Here is a 22,579-nt window from a genome sequence, read left to right on the forward strand (position 1 = left end):
GCGCTAGTTTTGTTTTGAAAGTTTGCTGTTTTCTGTTAAAACTGAACATGTAAGCACTCATTTTGGGGAAAACCTTGTATACTACGCTGATCTTTACTATAGTTCACATGGTTCAATGTCTGCTAAATATATCATAAAATTTGAGATATTTTCTTGCGATAAGTGAAAGCCAAGTATATAGGTATTGTAATACATAATGTTAATGAATCCAATTGGTAACTAAGCAAATAAAAAAGGAAAATAATTAACTTCCTTCAGTTTCAGGCTCTTTCTCATCTTTACTTAAAATGCAGCTGAAATTAAACTATATGTACAAACAGGTAAAAATCAGCTAAATGTAATTTTAATAATATTTCATATTTGAGATTAGGCAGTGATACTTTCAATATTTCTTTTTCACTAAGTTATATCAGAAAGTAAAATACTAAATATAGGATGGGAAATAGTATAGAAATTGCTCCAGGAATTCAGCAGCATCTTTAACACTGTAAAACATGAGGGATCTAGTCTTATTAGGTTAAGACGCTTTCATCTCTAATTACAAAAGAGCTTCAGGGTTTTCTTTTAAAATATTTGCTTTTAAGAAAATCAGAGTTACTTTTCTCATCTTTTCTATCCTATTTTGTAGCTGAATTACTTGTGAAGAGTAATACCTCAAAGGGCAGTTGGGAAAAAAAGGATATACCTCCTGTGATAAAACTTTTCCAAATATTCCTACAAATATTCTGTCTACCTATTGCTTTGCATTTAAGCAAGTTGTCCCAACTCTATGGAAAAAAAAAAAAAATCAGTCTTTTTAAATTAGAGACCTTACAGTGTGCTTTACTGGTAGGCAATGCTTTACTTGTCATTACAGCTATACAGTTCGCATTCATAGAGCCTTTTCAATTTAAAAATGCCATCAAGTGATTGCAGAAATTGAATAAGGATCAGAAAGATCTGTAATTGTTAATGATAATCAAGATGGATGAACAGTAGGTGTTTTCCTATTTGGATAGTCAGATATATCTAGGAAAAACTACAGTGCAATGAAGGAAATAAAATGCTGATTTTACTATAGTAATTGCTTCTTAAGTAGGATGTGGTCTTTTGATATTGTCCTGTTCATGAATGCAAATATCTTTTAATGTTTCTGGTAGTTCATGGTTTAAAAAACAGTTCTAGAATGCAGATTTATTTAAAAAAAAACCAATGAATTTTAATGAAATTAATGCAAATAGCAGTTCTTGAGTTGATTGAAAAAGTCTTAAGAATGAAATATTGCTTTAATAGAGGTATATGTTTTATATTCTGTGGAGCTGGTTTGAGACAGCTGGAAACTAGTTTGTGAAGGAAAATAGCAGGAAGGGCTAAATGACAGCAGTGAATTATACACTGATACAGTATCTATAGCTAAGACTGAGAATAATGTTTGTTATTTCTGTCTCAAAGGTGAATATTTTCAGCATTGTTCAGGCAAAGGATTGGCAAGTACTAGTTTTCTTTCAGCTCTGTTTTTTTATGTGAGCAACTGTCCTCCAGGTACTACAAGGAGATCAGGAAGCTTATTAGAATTAACGTGGGAGTAGGATTTGAACAAAGATGCCAAATGATGTGTTCTATTTTCAGCTGTGTTTTAACACAGCAGGGAAGTGGTTCTCTTTAAGTGCTTAAATTCTTATTGGAGGGTTAGCATAACTATATGCTGGACACTTAAGTTTTTATATATGGTGAGTGGGCTAGCAGCCACCATTTCAGTTGACAGTGGACCTTTACTGGACAACTAGATAGACCAGTGTAATTGAGCCCTCGGTCCTAGCAGAGGTTCTTCAGTCTCTAGCAGCCGCACTTTGGGTCCAGTTCCCATCCCTGATGTCATGATTTCAGTGAGCTTTGCCAGGATAAATTTTATGGTTGTGCAGAGCATGGAGCAGAAACTGTTTCTAGGACTTCCATGGAGCTTTCAGACAACCTCAGACAGGTTAGGTTCTCATGCTTTGTGTTTTCATTGCTTGCTGAATTGGAACCATAATCTGCACTTGGATTAAGTCTCTTGTAACTTCTACCTAATCACTTATGACACTGCAGAGAAGGAAAGTTTTCATGTACAGGTATATCGTTAAGTCCTATGTGCATACCAGACAAAATCTTCATCACTGTTAGCTGGATAGAAATGTGCCCGTATTAGGCATGTGCCCGTATTCTAGATCCCTAAAGACTGAATTATGAAGTTGTAGACTTCAAACAACTATTTTATTAAAACAAAAGAAAAAAAACCTACAAAAACCAAAACCAACAATGACAACAAACTAAACCAAACTGTCAAGAACATTTTCATGAAAATGCTGTGCTTCCACTCTGTGTTAAGATTCCTGTATATGCATAGATATAGATAAACATCTTGAAACTTTTACAAACCTCTAATCTATTGTCTAAAAACTCATGATCTGTACTTTTTCAAAAGCAAAGATTTTGTCCTGCCTGTAGAGCATTATGACAGTAACCATACTAGGTTAGTGCAATAAAATGTTAGAAAAACCTGCTTGTTTCTTTACTTACTGAAGAAGAATTTTCTTTTTGTGGAGTCAGTGACTATCAATGCATTAAGAAGCAAGAGACTGGATGTGCAGTCTGCTTCATGTTGCTTATTAACAAAAAAGTTAATGAACTAATCATAGTGAAATGGTATTCTGGTAGTGCAGACTCGTTTTGTTTTAAAACTTAGTTTCCGTGTAAATAATTAGTTCAGTAGTTTAATGTTTTCCAGCTAAAAGCTTCAGAATTGGGGTGCCAAATCAGCAGACTTTTTTGTGTGTGTGTGTGATCAAAAAGTGCTTCTGGACAGTAATCATGGTACAGAAAGTAGGTGTTGGAGTTGTGGGAGCTTGGGGTACTTTTGCCTGAAGTACAGACTCAGCCCCTGATGCAGTTTGATATGTGGACATCCATACATGTTTTTATGGAAGGCCAAGAGAGGAAGAAGGAAGACTAAATTAGTGCTACTGTTTAAGAGCATATTTAAACATACCGGAATGTTCTGGCTCTGACACATCGGAAATCTGAGCAGAATTTACCTACTTGTTTCCTTGTGAGCCATCCCAGGACACATTCCTCTTGTAGCACTCACTTTCACAGAAACTAGTGCTTACACAAGGGAAGTGGTGTAACGATGCTCAGGGAAGAAATGTGTGAAGTCCACCTTAGTGGACTTTATCTCTCTGTCTGGGACTCCACTGAGACACCACTGGCCTTGGATCCTTGAGAGCAGAAATTCCACTTGGAGTGATGGAACAGCAGAGATTTGTCTGCAAGCTGTACTTGGAGGTGAAAAACCTGCTGCAGACCTAGGAAAGTATGCCACTGAACAAGGAAATGCCATGATCTGTTGCATGTACTGAGCCAATCCCAGTAGTACTCAGAAATTTTGTGTGTGAAATGCAGAATGCTCCATTAGACATATTTAATGTTTCTAATGATTTTCAAAGAACTTTAGGTTGAAAAGTGCTGCATGTGCTTTCTAGCTTTTATACCTGATTCTGAAGCAGCTGAGATATGAGATAATGACAGCTTTTGAAGAGTGGGAATTTTTACAAGCAGTTTTAAATTGTCCACAAATGTCTCTTGGGTTTTTTTCTACTCCTAACTGAAATGAAAAGTCATGTTATTCTACGCAGGATAAAATTGGTTTGCATGGTGACTACAATGTGCTATCTTTGAAACTCGTCTAATAAACAACCTTTAACCCATTAAGATCAATAAAATGTGTTTATAAACACCGGGCGAAACTATGGTAAGGTTAAGGGTTGGCTTTTTGTAAAACGGGGGGGGGGGGGGGGGGGGGGGGGGGGGTGCGTGGAAGAGGGGGGTGTTGGGCTTTATTGTTGTAAAACTAGCTGACTAAGGTGCGATGGTTATCTCTGTTTCCTAAATAAAGAAGGCTATTTATCCTGAGTGCTTCCACTGTGCCCTGTCGAATGATTCACGTGCTTAAACGTAGCGCATCCAAAGCGCGTTGTGGCGTACGCGTTCATACGGTGACTCGCAGCTCACCGACTTGCGTTGCTCGTGGCGGGACCTGCTCACCGCTGCAGCCCTCCCGCAGCGCGCACACCGCGGCCACGGGTGAAGGCTGCCGCGGGCGCAGCCGGCGCTGGGGAGCGGCGGGCGGGTCTCGGTGGCGGAGCCCAGCGGGGCGCGGTACGGGACTGGCACCGCCCCTGCCGCCGCGGTGGCGGCCCGGCGCGGCTGTTGGCTGTTGCCATGGCTCCGGCAAGCCGGGGGAGCCCAATGAGGTGTCTGCGGCAGTGCTGAAAGGACCAGCCATTTTGCTTATGGGAAACAATGTGACATGTTATGCTGTGCTGTACCGGGGAATAAACAAAAATCTCTTCGGAGGAAGCAGGAGAAACGGGCACGTTAGTGAGTAATTGCGGTGGCTTAGCGTGCTTCCAAGCTGCCATTTTGACAAGGTGGTGGCTGCCGTTCCTGCTAGCTGGTCGGAGGAGGTGGAATGCAGGGTGATAATGCTGCATATCTGCTGTCAGGCAGCGGAGTGGGGTTTTGTCTTGTAAAGGCAAGGTTTCTCTGCAGCGTTATCTGAGCAGCTCGCTAGCTGCTCCGAGTGAAAGCCTGTGATCCAGAAGGGTGTTGTCCTTCCTTCTGCTGCTCTGGCGTGCCGCTGACCCTGGGAAACAGGCACAACTAAGACGCAGGTGTGCGGTTCAGCCGGGCTCGGTGCTGCAGACTGGGCTAAAGCCCCTTCTCAGGCTTACGTCCTGCTATTAGCAGGTTTGCTTCGGAGCTTTCACGTCTGGACTCCTCCACAAAAGAGAGCTGCTTGTGTGAGAGAGGTACGCGTTTGCATGGACTATTTTGATTTGGTAAAATAAAACCAAGCAAAACTTCATGCAGGAAATAAGCTGCTGAAGGTAACTTTGCATTTAAAGGTTGACTTTGGCTAGGAGTTCTTTTAGGGTGGTTGCTGTAATTTATTGATCTGATTGCCTTTCCATTATATTTCAGTGTCATGTTCCATATGGTTGCTGGTTCAGAAGGGTGTTTCCAATAGTTGATAAAATTTTCTGCTTGCATTTTCTACTAAAAAGAAAAAATTTTGTTTGTTTGTGTATTTTTATTGTGCTTCTTAATGTCAGGATAGCATAGGTGAAATAAAATATTAGAGAACATGCAGGTATCTTTGAAAAGCCTTACATCATCGAGTTCATCATTAGTAGAATTCATGCATTGTGTTCAGCGTCAATGTAACTAGATTTAAACTGTCCAACTGCTGCTGCGCAGTATGTAGGTCATAATAAAATGCAGCTTTTTCACCAGCTTTCAATGGGCAGCATGCCCCAGTGCTGTGTTTGATTAGCTTGTTGTACTTCTGCTGTTAAGAGTAGTGGTATTACAGCCAGCTCACACCTCCTTTTTAAAGATACCGTACATACCGTGCTAGACAGAGCACAACACGCCCATTGTGTCCCTCAGTTTGGCGTTCAATAAAAGGAAGGAAACGAGCACTCCACATGGAACGCAAGCACATTAATAGCACAAAACTGTTAAACTTTTATTGAACAATCTTAGTGATTCTGAGGTAGGCTAGAGAAGGTAGAGGAAATAAAAATACGAAGAAAAAATGCAAAGGAATAATTGAAATGGGAGAGGTCTTCCAGTTGGGTCTGCATGTTAACGCTGTAGATGTTCATTGCAAAATGAAGTCTTCTGAATAGTTATTAATCGCAGTACATGTGCTTCAGAGATTAAAACTAGTTATACCTGGGTGAATAAAACTGCAGTTCCTTGGTATAAATAATGTCTGTATAAAAAGTAGCATTTATTAATTCCCAACTCTAATCTTACTGATTACAATTTCTGAATTAGCTAATACTGAAATGCATTAAATTATTGTGATAACTGAACCAAATGTTCAGATTCACCTTGCGTCTGTAGGAAATTAAATTATATTTTGGACTAACTCTTATTTAACAGTTACGTGGATTTAAATCACACTGAGACAAGCCATTTTTTTGGGCACTTGAGCGGGCATGAAATCAAGAATCTAAGGTCTGGGATCTGTATAGTTAAATTAGTAACCAGTGTTCTGTAATTAGGACCCAAATTCCAATGTGTTATTTGTATATATATATCCTGCAAAGCTATTTGGGAAACCATGTTCAGCAACTATGCCCAAATGAGACACTGCATTTGGAAACAGCTGTATATAAATGGATTACTCCTATGCATTTTCTCCATTAGAAAAGCTCCATTTTACTTGAATCATTCCAGGATTTTTTTTTATTCAGTGAATGCACACCCCAACTTCTTTTTCTATACTTATGTATAGGGGTCACACAGTAAGTTGTTTAGAGAACTGCTTTCATCTGTGTTCTGTAAAGTGGAATGCACATTTACAGTGTGGTACTACATGAATATTTATGATTGAGTCTGTAATCATGAGGAAAATTATAAACAAGCAGAGTGGGTATGTTGTCTAAGGTGTTTGTATGCTTTTAACAAAGAGATAGAGAGCTTTTGTTATAACAATAAGAAATATGGATATAGGAGTATACAGAAAGGAATGATCTTGCAGTTCTAGGTGGACACAATCTCACTTTGAAGAATTAAGTGTAAGAAAACAAGTGGAGACTAGCTATGCCTAGTCACTAAACAGTGTGCACCCATTAGGTGCCGATAGTTGCATTTTACTAGTCTCTTGTTATTTAAAGCAATATTCTGTACCCCTTCCACTCTGCTTTTTTCCCTTTGTCTTATTTTCTCATATCAATTCCCAGCTTCCCTCTGTTTCGTTAGTGTCTCTTTGGCAACATCTGATCCCCTCAGAGCTATTTGTAAATCAAATCGGTGTCTGTCAGTAATGGCTGTGGAAGTGCTGCAATAGAATCTGGTGTGGAGGAAGAATGAGGCAGAGGTAAGAAGGAGCAAGTAAGAGCATATCCAGTATGAACTAATGCCACATGATGTGAGGTATAAAGGCATAGAATTGGGTCACTGATGTAGAAATCAAACGGGGAATGAAGGAGGAGGGACATTTTTCAGCTCATCATGAACTGAAAGTACTTGTAAACAAAAAGTTTAGAAGAAGACCTTGACAATTTTATGACACAGGACAAATTGGGTGGTTTTTGTGTTGGAAAGAGTGACATCAAATTCCAATTGGAAGTCTGGAAGTTTTTCAGTTTCCAGTGGAATCACAGTTTCTATCCAAGAGATGATTACCCATGATTTGAAAGTCTATAGGTTGTGCAAAGTCAGGGTCTCTCTTGGTCAGCAGTGATGTAAAAAGCATCAGCTGTCAGGCTTTAACATTACAGTCATTTCAGGTTGTTTTTTTTTAGGCAGATGACCTCTGAAGGTGACTCTGGGCTAATGTGTTGTGCTCATAAACAGGATACCAACAAAGCAAAAACAGGCAGATGAATCCTAAAAGGCAGTATCATTGTAGTAGATACAAATATTAATAGAAATAGGAGATCAGGGTGACCAGAGGATAGAATAAAGTCATGTAACAGTTTTTTGTTATGTTGTTTGTTTAAAATAATCAGCTTTGAGCAAACAGTGATAAGCATCAAACAACCATGCACTCTGTGGAGCACAATAACCTTATGAGAGAACAAGTGTGAGTCTGTTCTCTGTAACCGTACGTATATGACCAGCGTGTGAGTAACAACACAGATGGTATGTGCCCCAGGAACATGCTCAGATATCAAATTCGGATACATTGTATAAGGTTACACTCTGGAACTGCTGAATGTCACTTCTGTATCAGAAGGACCAGGTATTGAATATAATACACCAATTATGAGGTTGCACGGGGAGCAGGCAAATTGCATCAGATGTGACGCTGGAGCAATATTTCCGCTCCAGTGAAACTGTCTGCGCAAGTGTAGAAATAAAAGTTGACAGTTCCTGCTTGTTTGTAAACCATCATTTTATAAATGTATACTTTCGTGTTGTGTCATATTACTGTGATATTGATCCTTTCCTATGTCATTATTTCAGTACTGTGTTAAGCATGTCATTTTAATTTGATGCCAGTTTGTATTTTCTTTCTTTACTGTTGGGTGTAGTGTGTAGCTTCCTATTTGAGAGATGACTGTACCATACGTATTCTGTCTGTGTTCATTGTTCTTCAAATAGCATGATTTCTTCATGAAAATGTTTTAACAAAATTGATCTTTCTGAAATTGTAAAGCTTCCTAACATTCTAGGGCTAACCCAAAAGCTAAAATGACTTTCAAAGGCACTGATGTAATGGAAAACTTCATGTAGGGAAGAAGAAGGGAGAGAAGTAAGTATTTAAAAGGGCAGCATGTATCTTTCAGTAAAGGCATGCTGGTTGATGACATTCTAGACCTACTCCTGCTTTCAGTTTTTCTGAAGAGTTAAATATATTTTTCTGTTCAGCAGTATTGTTCCATAAGAGTGGTACATCATAGCTAATGCTGCCGTAAAGCAGGAAATTCCAAAGACAGAGCCTTTTCTTCTGCTATTCTTCTTTCCCTAAATAGATTGATTTTTTTTTTTTCCATTTTTCTGTACTGAATAAAGATAGTGTTCTGATTCATCCACCCTTAAAAACTTCACCAACCACCATCAGGGGTTTGAATAGCACAGATGTGGTTCTGTGTTCTTGAGTAACCTGGGTAACATAGTACAATTTCTAAGAGTTTGTGCTGAAGATACCAAACCTCAAAGGATGGTTGAAAGAACTATGATGGCAGGAAAACCAACCTTTCTCCCTCTCAGTCTTTTCTATGATCAAACTGTACAACAAACTATTTTTTTTTCAACCTTTTCAGAAAATAGCTGCTAAATAATGCTGAGATAGAATAATGAAAGCTTTACTTCTTTTTAGTCTTGCATTTCATGTATGACTACTAAAGCACTGGATAACTGAACTATTTGATGGGTAACTTAAGCTATCTCTAGTTTAGCAGCGGTTGCTGATTAGCTAAATTTGTCCACCACGAGCATAGTGGGTCTACTCTTGTTTCTGCAGGACTCAAAAGAAAAGGCAGGGATGCATGAGGAAATCCAAGAGAAATGGAATCAGCAACTGCAGTTCTTATAGCCAAAAATCAAATGTGTTGTGGTTTATAAAAACAGTAAAATGCATTGATTTGTAGAGGTTGCATTTGTTTAAAGGATCAACAGTTGTGCTAATAAGAAATTGTTATTTGGGACTGAAGGTCAAAATAGGTAGAAGGGTCTTTTGAGTTTTTTCAAACAGTTTAGAAACAGTGAGTCTGTTTCCTTAGGATTTTATTTATTTATTTATTTGAGCAGCATCAGTAGGCAATGTCCCAGTTCAACTACAGCAATATCGAAAGGTGGTAGTTGTGCTGCCGAAGAGGCTAAGGGTTGAATGGTGTAGGTCAGAGGATGAAAAGGGATAGGGAATTGTGTCAAGAGCAGGGCAGCCATTGAGTGTTCTTTTCAGCACATTGTCATGTTGTCTAAGGACTCGTTAACTGTATGCCTGAAGGTAAAACTTCATCACCATAGGGCACTTTTGAGTGTTACCATGTTTAAAAAAGCTACATACCTCTCAGTGGGATAGGTACAAGTGTATGAAGCCACAGAAAGTACAGCGTGCACCTTGCAAAAAGGGTATAGATGTTATTTAGGCATCATGTCAGTAGTAAGTGATGAAGGTGCAGAAGATACAAGGTTTCCTATGTCAACAAGTTAAAAGTGCTTGTATCTGAGGTAAGAATTTGAAAGACAAATTAACTAACTATAGAGATCTGATGGGTATCCTTGCTGAAATACAGTGATCTGTCTCTAGATCTTCTCTAGCAAGAAGAAATTCTGAAATGTAAGTTACAGAAGAGGTATTAGTGCTTGAGTTTATCGTATATAGAAAGGACAGAGTAAGTTCTAAAAGCAGAGTGATCAGGTCTGTATTTTTACTATAATTAATGAGATTAAATGTAAAAGCAGAGGCTATGCCAAAAAACCTGTAAAAGTACAAATGTCAGTTCGTAATGGGATTAAGGTTGCTCTTTTGGTTTTTTGATTGGCATAAACTGCAAACATAAATAAATCATTTCATGGCTGTTTGTAGCTAATCTCATAAACTAAAAGCTAATGCTTCACCAAAGTTTTGTTTTAGCAAATGAAAAGGGGAGAGGCTGTCCATGATTCAATTATCTGGATCAATTCTGATGTCTGAAAAATGCATGAACTAGAAATTACATGTTATTACAGAGGTCTCTTAGCATATGAACAGTATTTTCACTATTTGAAATGACCAAATGGGGAAAGTAGTGATTCAGGGCAGTAGGACAGTGGCCTAGACATTTCAGTTGGGTGTTTAAATGTTGTCTGTCTCTGAATGTTCATTTTCTCTTAATCTTAAAAAAAAAAAAAAAAGACATGATTATTAACCCCCAAATATTTCCTTTTTTGTACCTATAATCAGAAATCAATATTATTGTTAGCACCAAATTCTCAAGCAGGTGTAGAATGATATTTGTAAGGAACTAATGCCTGTTCCTCAGAGAATTTCATGTTTGAGAACCTCAGATTCACTGTTCTCTGTTACAACCCTATATTTTTTTTCTACTAATACTATGGATTTTAGCGACAAGCAAGCAGTAGCAACCCAGAGGGATGCCAGTGTAAGACATTCAATATGTGTCATTTAAGTAATATATTGATCATGTATTTCACACTGCACCTCCTAGCCAGTTAAGCATTTTACACATTCTAGTGAGGAAATTCTGACAGAAGCCGATAGTTGCCAGCACGATTTTTATCTAATTTCTAGTGAATTTCTAATGAACAGGGAACTCTTAAGCAGTGACATTCTCCCAGATAATCAAATTCATGGTAATTGCACTGATTTTCTCTTGGAGAAATCTGTATTTGTTAGGAATCTTGAGGAAATAATAATTTCAGTGTGATTGCTGCAATCAAATGGTTTATTTGAATAAGTAAAATATAAAAGATGCTAATCAATGAAGTGCAACTGTATAAGAGCAGAGACACTGACAGTTTGACAGTAGAATAAAGACCAAACCAAAGACTGTTTTGGCATACATGCAGATAATCAGGCAAATTCAAGTCTTTTACCAGACCTTTTCTATAAGGGTGAGTTTACAGACACAGATCATGTAATCTGAGCCTTGCAGGTTGTCATTCTACTTTTAAACAAGTGAAAAGAGAGAGGGTTTTAATTCCTTATTTGCATAGCTGTAGCTTTAAATGTCCACATGCTTTTGCAAGTGACATTGGATTCACAGATGACCGATTTGTGGCCTTGAGCAAAGGCTGAATTCAGGACATGCTTTATCACCAGGACTGCAGACTCTACAAGATTTGTTTGGAAGTCTGCACCTGTTCTAGGTAACATACTATAGTGAAACATTAGGAGGATGACTTCCAGCTTGAGGCAATCACTTTCTTATGAGCAAGGCAAAAATAATTGGAGATGTTACGCTAAATTAATCCAGGTGTGAATTTGTTTACTTTTGTAATATTTAATGGTGTAATTATCTTAAACATATTTCTCTAAAATCAGTCACTGTTTAGCTAAAAACCACAAATGAAAATAAACATGTCATTATGACTAAGAGTTACAAAAAGTACAACAGTAGATAGGTTTTGTGCTATTTCTGTGTAGATGCATTCCACTTTCAGTTCTCATATTCACTTTCTGTATCATTGGCCATAAGAAGAGAAAGGGCAGATGAATTATTTCCTAATGAAGAGATAAAAAGGCCATCATCAGAGTTGCTAGTTGAAAGGAAACTCGTGTTTGTTTGTATCCACATTGGATCATCACTATGTAAAGAAAGGTTTGGGGTCAGGTTCTCTTTGCAGAAGTCAGTACCCCAAGCCATCTATGTAACAGCTGTTTCCAGTCTGAGCTCTCTGTGTCTTCTGCTGTCTGTACATTTGCTCACAATTCTCTAATTCCTATCCATTGGTTTTGTACCAAATTATTGTAAGTGGGGCAAATTGTGTTAGAATATTAGTGGGATATCTTGTGTGTTTTCCTTCATATGCACATGTGTATTAGGAATGCAGATTTTTCATGGAAGGTGTCCATTTCTCAGTGCACATACGTGGTTTTCAAATTATCAACTGAGCTGGAGTTTGAGGGTGGCTTGAGTTCAAACATGGCTTAAAAGAATAAATATTGCAAGCTTTCTTGTGTGTAGTCCTCTCAGAAATCTGTGTAGCTCTACGGTCATCTTCAGTGTTGTATAAGTTTTAATTAGACTTCTATAGAGTTTATCTTCCAGTATGTTTAGGAACAGGTTCTCTTCATGTTCATTTAAAGTATGTTTTTATGAACTAATGGCAGATAATGCTGTCAGAGTTTCACATTCAATACCTAAAATTGTACAAACATTCTAATCATACATGTAAATTAAATCTTCTTAAAATAAGCCACTCCTTTTGTTATTTTACTTATTTTCTCTACTGTTGACATGTAGGTAGTTTTTACTGAGGACATTTTTACAGAGTTTAAAGGGTTTTTTTAGCTCTTCAGTGTTTAAAAGTATGTAGGTTTGTTAGTGAGCTTTTAGTAAGTTTGGATTGGACTAGATGATCTTTTGAGGTCCCTTCCAATCTCTAACCTACTGTGATACTGTGATACTGTGAACTACACTGTGAGACCCCTACACCCTTTTGGTAGGTACAGTATTCGATTATACAATTTGCATCCTTAGGTTTGCAAAACTGTGAAATCTAATTTCCTATTTCTCATAATCCTAAATTAGTATCTCCTGCTGCAGGTGCTGAGATTAAGATTCAAGTTCAGGCTTGTAAGAATCTAGCCTGAGTAAGATTTTTAAAAGCAAGGTCATGACTTCAAGATAGTTGTTCTGTGACTTACTTCAAAGGGGCTGCAGATAGTGTTCTTTCCAAAGACATATTCTAAACAAAGAATTTAGAATTTATTTAAATATTTGTACAAAAAGGGCAGAGACAAGTTCAGCAGAATGAAGCCTACAAATGAAATTGTTATAGACTATGGTATAGTTTTCTATGGTATAGCGCTTCTTGATCTGTGTTCTCCCTTTGAAAGCAATTATAGGCCTCCCTGAATTCACTAAACATAGTTACAGGAAAATTCTGTGCTTTTAAAGTGTCACTGAAATGACCTAAGCATTTTACTATGCTAGTATCAGGTTGAGCCCAAAATGCCGAGTAAATGCCTTTTGGCGACTACTGGGAAGATTTAAAGAAAAGAAGAAAACAAAAAAAAAAAAAAGTGTTGCACTTGTCTATTTCTGACACTCAAAATAATGATTTTTATTTTTTTATTATTCATGTAGGCATTTAAATCTTACTATCAGTAAGATCTGTGCTCAAAAGTTTGGTATGATCTTCAATGAATCTGCTAGCCTTGTTTACAGTATATTTATTACTGGGAATGGCATTACATCTTTATATACACACATTTTATCATCTTTTTTGGATGTCCTGGTAGCTATATAATTAGTTCTGCCTCCTAAAACTTGATCAGCTCAGAAGTTACTTTCAAATTATGCTGTGCATTTTAGGTTGGGATCCTGCAAATGCTAACCAGACTTGAAAGTTAAGGTCAGTATGGTTTTGGTGTTTTAGCATGCTTAACTTTCTGTGCAGCCCATGTCAGACAAACTTGAAAGTTTGAAATGTCACCATCTAGATCCAGGTAAGGGATCACCTTAGTTTCATGAAGAGAATTAATCAGGAAATAAAGATATCTTGATATCATTACAAAGGCGGCAATGCTTCAATATTGTATCGTAAAAAGATTTCCTATGTTGGCTTCTTTAGGTATGGATCACAAAGCAGTTTTAAGCGTAGGGTTCTGTTCATATTTCAATGCCATTTCTGTTTTTTAAAATACTACTAAAAACGATTTGAAGTACTCGATTTAGGGACAGTTTAGACTTTGATCTTGACTCGGGTGTTTCTAGTTCATGTCAGGAGGCTTTTGTGAGCTGATACTGTTAGAAATAACCAGAAGCCATAGATGCTACATAAAACTATAAGTGATTTTAGTGATTCCCCACTACTGTTGTAGTCTGGTTCCAATCTCTAGTCTTCAGAGAAGTATCTATCGTATGTCATTTCTTTTCACCCTGCTGATCAGAATGCAAAGGCTAAAATATTAACATTAAACAGTAATGTTTTCTTTATGAGCAATTTGTTTAATTGTTGTAGGAATCAAATGTGCATGAGCTTAAATTGAAAGTTAGTGGGTTTGTAGCAGAAAACAAGGCCAAGCAGGGAGCTTAATGTCTTTTGGATGATAAATTTGTGATTCTGCTAAGGTATATCTGTCTACTTTTTATGGGTTTAAGCACAACCCTGTGATTTGATAACTTTTTTCTCTACGTTGGGATGCTTAATTGTTATGTATAAATTTAATAGAGAAAATTTACCTTTCAACTTCTCAATTTTCTTTTTCCATGTATGTAAAGCTTTCAAGCCATTTTAGAAGCGGAGCATAACAGAAGTCCCTGACTTCATCCTTTAGGTTTTTTAAGTGCATTCAGTAGTTCATTGTTACTTGTAGTGATCTTTGTCTAAGGGTGAGAATTTCTGTTTTGAACAAGATTAAGCTGCTGAAAAATTGAAAAGCCTTGAGGCCAAAAAGGGTTTTTTAGCTTATAATAGATGGATGACTTTGACAAACAGAGGATGTTAATATTCTGAGGAAGTAAACAATTTCTAGGAAGGGAAATCCGCCTTTCCATATGTTTATTTTTCAGAGAGGAAATTACCTAATAAGTGTAAAACTTCAGGGATATAAAATGACATAACTGCTCCAAATTGGATTACCTTTGACTTCCAGTTCTTGCGTATCTTAAGATCTTCCTGAATGCAATTGTGATGGTTTTATTTCTGCCTTTCAAGCTGCCTTCTGTGTAAACTGCTATAGGTTTAGGTTTATGGTATAGATACAGGTGCTGCTTCCTTTAGCCAGTGTACATAGGGTTGTATTGTTCCAACTATCACTTTTGTTGCTGTCTGAGAATATTTTTCTCTCCACCTGCCTTATTGGCACTGGCCTCTGTTATACGAATTGGGAAATCTTAACAGGCCTGATTTTCATAAGTATTATCTGTATCTCTTGAAAAGTGTGGGTAGTCCTTCATCACGTGTCATACTGGCTACCAAAAACGAAGATAGCCAGGAAGTGTTATTTTAGAATTGCATCTGCAGACCATCTTACTTGTGGAACAGTTTTTCTATGCAGGGAGAAAACCTTTGGTGGAAAACACACTTATCACTATGGATTCTTTATTAATTAATGATGTTCTCTGAGCAGGAATGAAAGTGTACTAGTGAGGAGAAATAGGAAATTGCTAAAAATCCTTTAAGTAATGTCATCCACAGTGAGTTCTGTACTTGCCACTTGAAGGAGGGTCTACTTTTGTTAGCTGAAAAAGTAGTTCTGGCCTGCAGATAAGTCAACATAGAGCAATTACCTGGCAATACAACTGTAACATCCTCTGTTGTCTTAAACACAGCAAATATCAACTTGTCTTTCCCTGTCTAGGAAAAGCATGAATATAACTCAGACAAGTGTTTCAGACTAATAGCCTGTTCTGCAATTAGTGGTACTATAGAGAACACGAATAGCAAAAACTGTACAGACCTCTTGTTTTCACTTAGCTGAAGTAGTTCACAATAAATGACTACATACTAGAGTGCTTCTGTTAACAAGAAGGCAAAACAAATGAAAGCACAGCACTGATTTCCTGAGCCATTCTCCAAGTGGCATAGGGCAAATTTGGGTGCAAAGTATTCTCTAGGGTATGTTGACTTTGTGCTGTAACTTCACCTCTGGAAGCTGAAGCTGATGAAATTCCTAGAAGTCAAGTCTTCCTTTCCTTCCAGGCTACCAATGTGAGGAGCTGGGGAGATTATGATCTTCAGGAATAGAGATTTGAACAGGAAGGTATCAGTTTTCTGCTTCAGGGCCTTCCTGTTAATCATAGAATCATAGAATAGTTAGGGTTGGAAAGGACTTTAAATCATCTAGTTCTACCCCCAGTGCCATGGGCAGGGACACCTCACAGCAAACCATGTCACCCAAGACTCCATCCAACCCAGCCGTGAACACTTGCAGGGCTGAAGCATTCGCAGCTTCCTTGGGCAACCCATTCCAGTGCCTCACCACCCTTACAATAAAGAACTTCTTCCTTATATCTAACTTCAACTTACCCTGTTTAAGTTTTAACCTGCTACCCCTTGTCCTGTCACTACAGTCCCTAATGAAGAGTCCCTCCCCAGCATCCTTATAGTCCCCCTTCAGATACTGGAAGGCTGCTATGAGGTCTCCACGCAGCCTTCTCTTCTCTAGGCTGAACAGCTCCAACTTTCTCAGCCTGTCTTCATAGAGGAGGTGCTCCAGCCCCCCAGTCATCCTTGTGAATGATCATCATGAGGCATCATACTGTAAATAATGATGTAAATCGCAATGCATCATACAGCAGAAGGGGCATTGCCCAGGTGATTTGCTATTACAAAAAAAAAAAAAAACAAACATTTTTTAGCAGCTTTCTACGGCTGTATCATTTCCTTTCTTTGGCATTTAACTTATCTGTCCTTAAAGCTACAACAGTTTGGATTGTCTGGAAAGCACAAGTTTCAACAATACTGCAATTGAAATGTCAAGATTTTCAAATCCAAAAATTCAGTTACAAGTTCTCCAGGGAATGAAACTTTCTTGAATAATTCTGAATCAAGTGTATGCAATTAACAAGATACTGTGGCTTTGGCTTTTCAGGACAGTATGTGCATGCTGCTACATAATGGCGTCCATTTGTATACATCCAGTGATGATATTGCTCTGACCAGTTGGAGGTGAACTTCTATGTTGAATCCTTACAAGTCCTTACAGTTGTGCTGTCTGTGTGCAATGCAATGTCAAAAAGGTGTAGGCTGGCAGTTGGGCAGCTGTGGTCCTACTTCGACTTTTTTAGTATGTTTGGAATTTGAGCTTGATTCTGTATATCTGTATCACCTGCACTGTTAAATTTCAAGCTTAAATTACATCTTACTGTAAAAAAGAAAAAATAAAAATTTCCTTATATCTAGTCTGAATTTACCCTCTTTCAGTTTAAAACCATAACCCTTTATCCTGTCACAACAGACCCTTCTAAAAGGTTTGTCCCCATCTTTCTTTTAAGCCCCTGTAAGTATTGAAAGGCCACAGTCAGATTTCCCTTGAAGTCTCTTCTCCAGGCTAAGCAACCTCATTTCTTTCAGGCTGTCTTCATAGGAGAGGTGTTCCAACCCTCTGATCATTTTTGTGGCTCTCCTCTGGACCCACTCCAACAGGTCCGTGTCTTTCCTGTGCTGAGGACTCCAGAGCTGGACACTGTACTTCTGGTGGTCGTTCACCAGAGTAATTAGCTCCCTTGACCTGTTGGCCATGTCCCAAGACACAGTTTGCCTTCTGGGCTGTGAGCCCACATCGCCAGCTCATATCCAGTTTTTCACCCACCTGCAAGACCTTGGGGAAAAGCATGCTTTAGATCTTGAAGCTGCTGTATTTGCCTGATTGCCGTGGTGCCCTCAGGTATGGCATGCTTAGCCAGCTCTCTGGGCAGCTCATAGTGTGTGCAGGCCCACATCTCAGGAGCTGATGGTCAAGCTTTCCTTGTGATGCACCAGAGAACATTCTTTTCCAGGGATAGATTCAGTAATGTCATTGACAAAGGTGTTCATGATGCCTATGGTCTTAGTGAGGATATTGGTCCCACAGTGGATCTTCTTTCAGCACCCTGTACTGGTGGAGGCAGTAACTCTTTTCTGCTATTCTTGTGTTGCTTGTAGCCCTTCTTTGCAGCCTGAAGGACTGGTAACTGTCATGATTGTGTAAAACTATGTGGCAGACTGAGAGTTTGGTGAAGCAATTGTACCTCGGTGATCATTGGTTGACTAGCTATTTTTATGATATTAATGTGCTGCATTGCTATTAGAGGTAGGAAACCCAAATGCAAGTATTGTCTTGCTGAAAATTAGGTACTGCCTTTGAGATAAGTCTCTTGAGGAGGGAAAAAAAAAAGTCAGAAAAATATCAAACTCTGTCAGTATTAGATTGTATTCTAAAATGTTTAAGTGTTATCTAGTTGTAGCTGAAAGCCTTCAAAGTTTTGCACAGTTGCTTTATGTCTTCAGCTTGTGTTTTTAGTTAAGTGGATTATAATAGCAAAACAGCTAAACTGAAGGAACATTTAAGGGAAAAATAGTTCTCTGCAGTACTTTTGCCTGTTGTTTAATTTCTAGTAAGAGATTTTGTACTCAGTTGAGGTGACAGCTATCATTGTCTTTACCCTGGGGTTCAGTGCCTGAAAGTTTTACTTGCAGTAGTTACACTGTCCCCTACCATCTATGCTACAAGTAGCAGAAAATGTTGAAATTAGTTGGTTGGTAAAGCTAAGGACTGTTTTTCATATTGCTCCCTTATTCGTTCTTTACTAAATTGGCAGCTTAGCAAATTGGTTGAACACCATTGTGTTAATTATTTAGAGGCCTAAATTCCTTTGTGGATTTAGTCATGGTAATTGGAACAGGAACTCAATGCAGAATGCGGAGGTGTAAAGCTGGCCTGGCCATAATCTGGTGGTTTAAGAAAGAGCAGAATGGCATTAGCCCTTGTGTGCTCTGTAAGATAAATCTGTGTGAAATGAAAGGAAGGAACTGGAACTTGTGTTTCTTCTGTGCATTTCTATTGCTTTGCACGGACGGGATAACTTGAGACTGAGAGCAGCAGCTGTTTACAGGAGCATGCATAGTCTCAGAGTCTAGTGATGGCAATTCTTCCTTGTGAAGGGGGCACAGTCTTGTCTGTGGCCAACTGTCAGAAGGTGTTAGTATTTCATAGTAAATTGTTCAGGTGTTAATATTTCACACTAACAGGAAGAGAGGCAGTCACTAAAATTTTCCTTTCTCCTAGGTAAATTCTTTTTATTAAGCTAGAGAGAGTCAGGCTTTTGCTCTGTGAGCCACATGAAGTGTATAATTACTCTATGAAAGATGGGCCAGTGTCCTCAAAAGACCAGACAGTAACTTGATGCTTAGTATTCCATGCCGGCAAAGTGGGAGATGCAGTTGTAAATCCTTCTTGAAATTTAATCCAGATTTTCCATGTCTGTGGCAGGTGTTTTAATGAACAGTGGAAATAACCTGAGAACATCTTACAGATGTTTGTGTCACAAAGTTGATAAAACACAAGTTTGTATATGACAACTGTCACCAAAGGTAAGACTGTCATCAAGGTATGACACTGCTTGCTTGGTCCAGAAGGAGAATTTTAGGTAATTGGGAACTTTACTGTTAAAAGACATACAGATGCTTAGGAATTTGGTTATATGTAAAATAGGTATTTTAAAGATAGTCACTTTGATTTGGGATCAGAAATCCTTTTGAGCAGCTTGTTCAGCAAAAGCTGTTGTTTGAGTTGGCAGGTTACAGTGAGCATTGCAGGTTACAGTGAGCATTGCAGGTTACAGTGAGCATTGCAGGTTACAGTGAGCATTGCAGGTTACAGTGAGCATTGCAGGTTACAGTGAGCATTGCAGGTTTTAGAGTCCTGGATTGTTTACATATCTGAGGTTTAGGCCTTCAGGGAAACCCTACTCCCTAACGCCCCCAGCACCCTTTCCTCCCACCCAACAAAAGACCCCAAACACAACCTTACACAGTAGTTCAACACATTCTATCAGAAAATGAGTCTGAACAACAAATAACCTTGTACAAAGGTCTTGAAACAATGGACTAGGGGTGTGTATCAAGAGGGAGAAAAACAATAATCTTCTGTTCTCCATTTCCTGTAAAGGTCTTTTCATATTTATTTCCTCTTACATTTTTAACTGTTTACTCTTGGTACATAGGAAGTTAGTTTTACTGGCAGAATAGTGCTCTTAGCAGGCATATGATTCTCTTGGTCCAGTTTCATAGTGATAGCTTCAGTGACTGTATTTGCTTTTCACATCATTAGGAGAGCACTTACCTGGTTTGCTGCCAGTTCTATGAAATTGGCATGACTGTTGTAACTGGTTACAACAGATGACCAAGCAGCTCTAAATATTTAGGTAATATGCTTTTGATAGTTGGGTTTTTTTAATGCATCTGATTTCACTTCAGGCTTGAGACTCTCCCTATGTTTTAATGTATTTATTTGGTGCTCAGTTAAAGGTATCGTAGTTTTAAAACATTTCTGCATTATATAATGCAGTTATTAAACATACTAAAAAATATAACCATTTCAGTGACTGACAGATTGTTGGGTTTGAGTCCTTAGATATCAAACTAAATATGCAGCAATAAATTCAATCAACTTTTGCCAAAGGTGACTGGCAGAAAATCTGGTCCTAGCTGTCTTTCCAGCTTCCATTTAGAAAACAGATTATTTTTCCAGGCATGTATTGTCTTTATAAGCATCTTAAATTGTTTAGGGTTTAGTGTATTGTATCTCTAAGGAACATAAAGAAGGTCACAAATTCATAGATGCTGACTCTATATGAAAGCCTTTTACATCTTCAGAAACATCAAACCATAAAGACAGTCAGTGACACTTTGTAGGTTTTGTAAAAGTTCTATCAAGATTCCTGAAAAGCAAATTTTAAGTTGTATGGTAAACTCATGCGATGGCAGAGCTGCTTATTTACAACCCGTCTTTCACAATAACCTGACTAGGGATTTCACTCTTACTTTTATTTTTTTATTATTTTTTTTTCTATCTCCAGACAAAAAGTGATTGTGCTTGGGTGTGAGCAGACATAACACATTACAAAGTAAAAAATGAGAACTGAATACAGCTAAAGACAGATGGTGCCTTTTAAAGAGAATGCAGATCTGCTGTTCTAGAGAACAGCAAACAGCAGAGGAAACTCTTCATCAAACACCTGCCATTTTGCACAAACATCAGGTGATGTTAATGAAGAGAGAGCATGATCCTTCATACTTGATGTCTTGATCCATGTCTTTCAAATGTGTGAGTTACCACTGTAAGAAATTCAGAGGGCTTCTTGGATACTCTGCTAGGCCAGAGACTGACTTACAACTCCTGGCCAGCTGTTGAGTTCTTCCCTCAGAAAGCACTCTAAAGCCCAAAAAACCATAATTCTAAGCTTCCTCTTTTTGGTTTTCTTTCCCAGTTACCAAGTTTTTCTAATGTGTCAGCAGTGAAACGCTGTTATACCAAACCTGGAGAAACATGTTTAATAACTTTATTATTACTTAATGATATTAGTGAGGTGGGCCATCCTCGATAACTTGTTTGAAGGCAATGATGGAAAAAACCTCCTTTGGTAGGGTGAAGCACCCTGCTTTTTGAATGTGGAGAGCTATTTTAGGAACTACTGTGATACCAGAGAATAGAATTGCTTATGCAGGAAACCAGTGTGCTAACAGAGAAATTAAGAAATGGCTGTCAGCAAACTTCACTCATCTTTGAAAGTTTTGTTAAAGGTGAGAATTCTCTAACCAGAGCTTCAGTATGGGAATTATGAAGCCACAAAACATCTAAAGGAATGTAGGTAATTTCCTACTTCTTGAAATGACTTGACCAAAAATTCTGTTGCCGTGTGTGCTGGGACAGATTTGTGCGTAAGAGCAAGGCTGTTTCGTAGTCACTCTGGGAGGATTTTTGAAGTAGTTTAACATAATCACCATGGGTAGTTCATTGAGGTAACTTGTGTCCTTCAGAGTTACGAAAAAGTGTCAGGTGTAACTATCACTGTAACTTGGCTGCCTACATATTCTTTCTTGCAGTTTTGGGATTCAGAAGCTGAGTCAGTTTGTTTTTTCAATCGATGATCCACCTTTTTCAATGGAATGTAGTACAGACTGAGATTCAAGGTTTGTTGTTTATGTGAGTTTTTTAATGCTGAAGGTTTTTCAGGAGTCCTTTTTGAAATGATGGTCTAGAAAAATTCCAAGGTACCTTTTATACATATCCAACTCAAGAAAACTGTATTTTTAATCATCGTTATATGTGCTGTCATTCTAAAATGACAGTAGTTAAATCTGCAGTGCAGCAGGTATGCAGCTCTTTTGTCTATTAACACATTGAACAGCTTTCTGTATCTCACATCTGTCAAGATTCTTTCATCTGGTTTGTCAGAATTCTGTCCTGTAGTATCTGGTCACAGAGATCTTTGGGATATGCACCAAGTGCCTACATTAGCAGTGTGAGCTGTACACTCCTTGGTCATGTTTGAATTGCTTAATAGCAGCTATTGATTGAATTGCATTGCATTTGCCACTAAAGAAATTATATGCTTGATTTCAGTGGTGAAGACAGCCACAAAATGGGAGGTATGATTATCATTATTCTCTTAAAAGCATACGGTGATAACCTCGGTAGTAGTGACATACTTGTCTGGTTTACTAATAAACATACAGATACATACCTCTTTGAGACCTAGATGGTATATATTTATGTTACCTAATGTTTCCTGTAGATAAACATCATCCGATTTTTATTCAGCAGTTAAAGCACATCTCAGTATATGCTGACAGAGTACTTCTGTCCTGTTTAGTAAATAATATAAATACTAACATGTAAAATTTTATTTGCATGAAAACAGTTGCAGAGTGTATGAAGGAA

Source organism: Neopsephotus bourkii, unplaced genomic scaffold, assembly GCF_033783945.1.
Source record: "Neopsephotus bourkii isolate Nb327-2 ecotype Australia unplaced genomic scaffold, CSIRO-AGI_Nbou_v1 NB_168, whole genome shotgun sequence".
NCBI lineage: Eukaryota > Metazoa > Chordata > Aves > Psittaciformes > Psittacidae > Neopsephotus > Neopsephotus bourkii.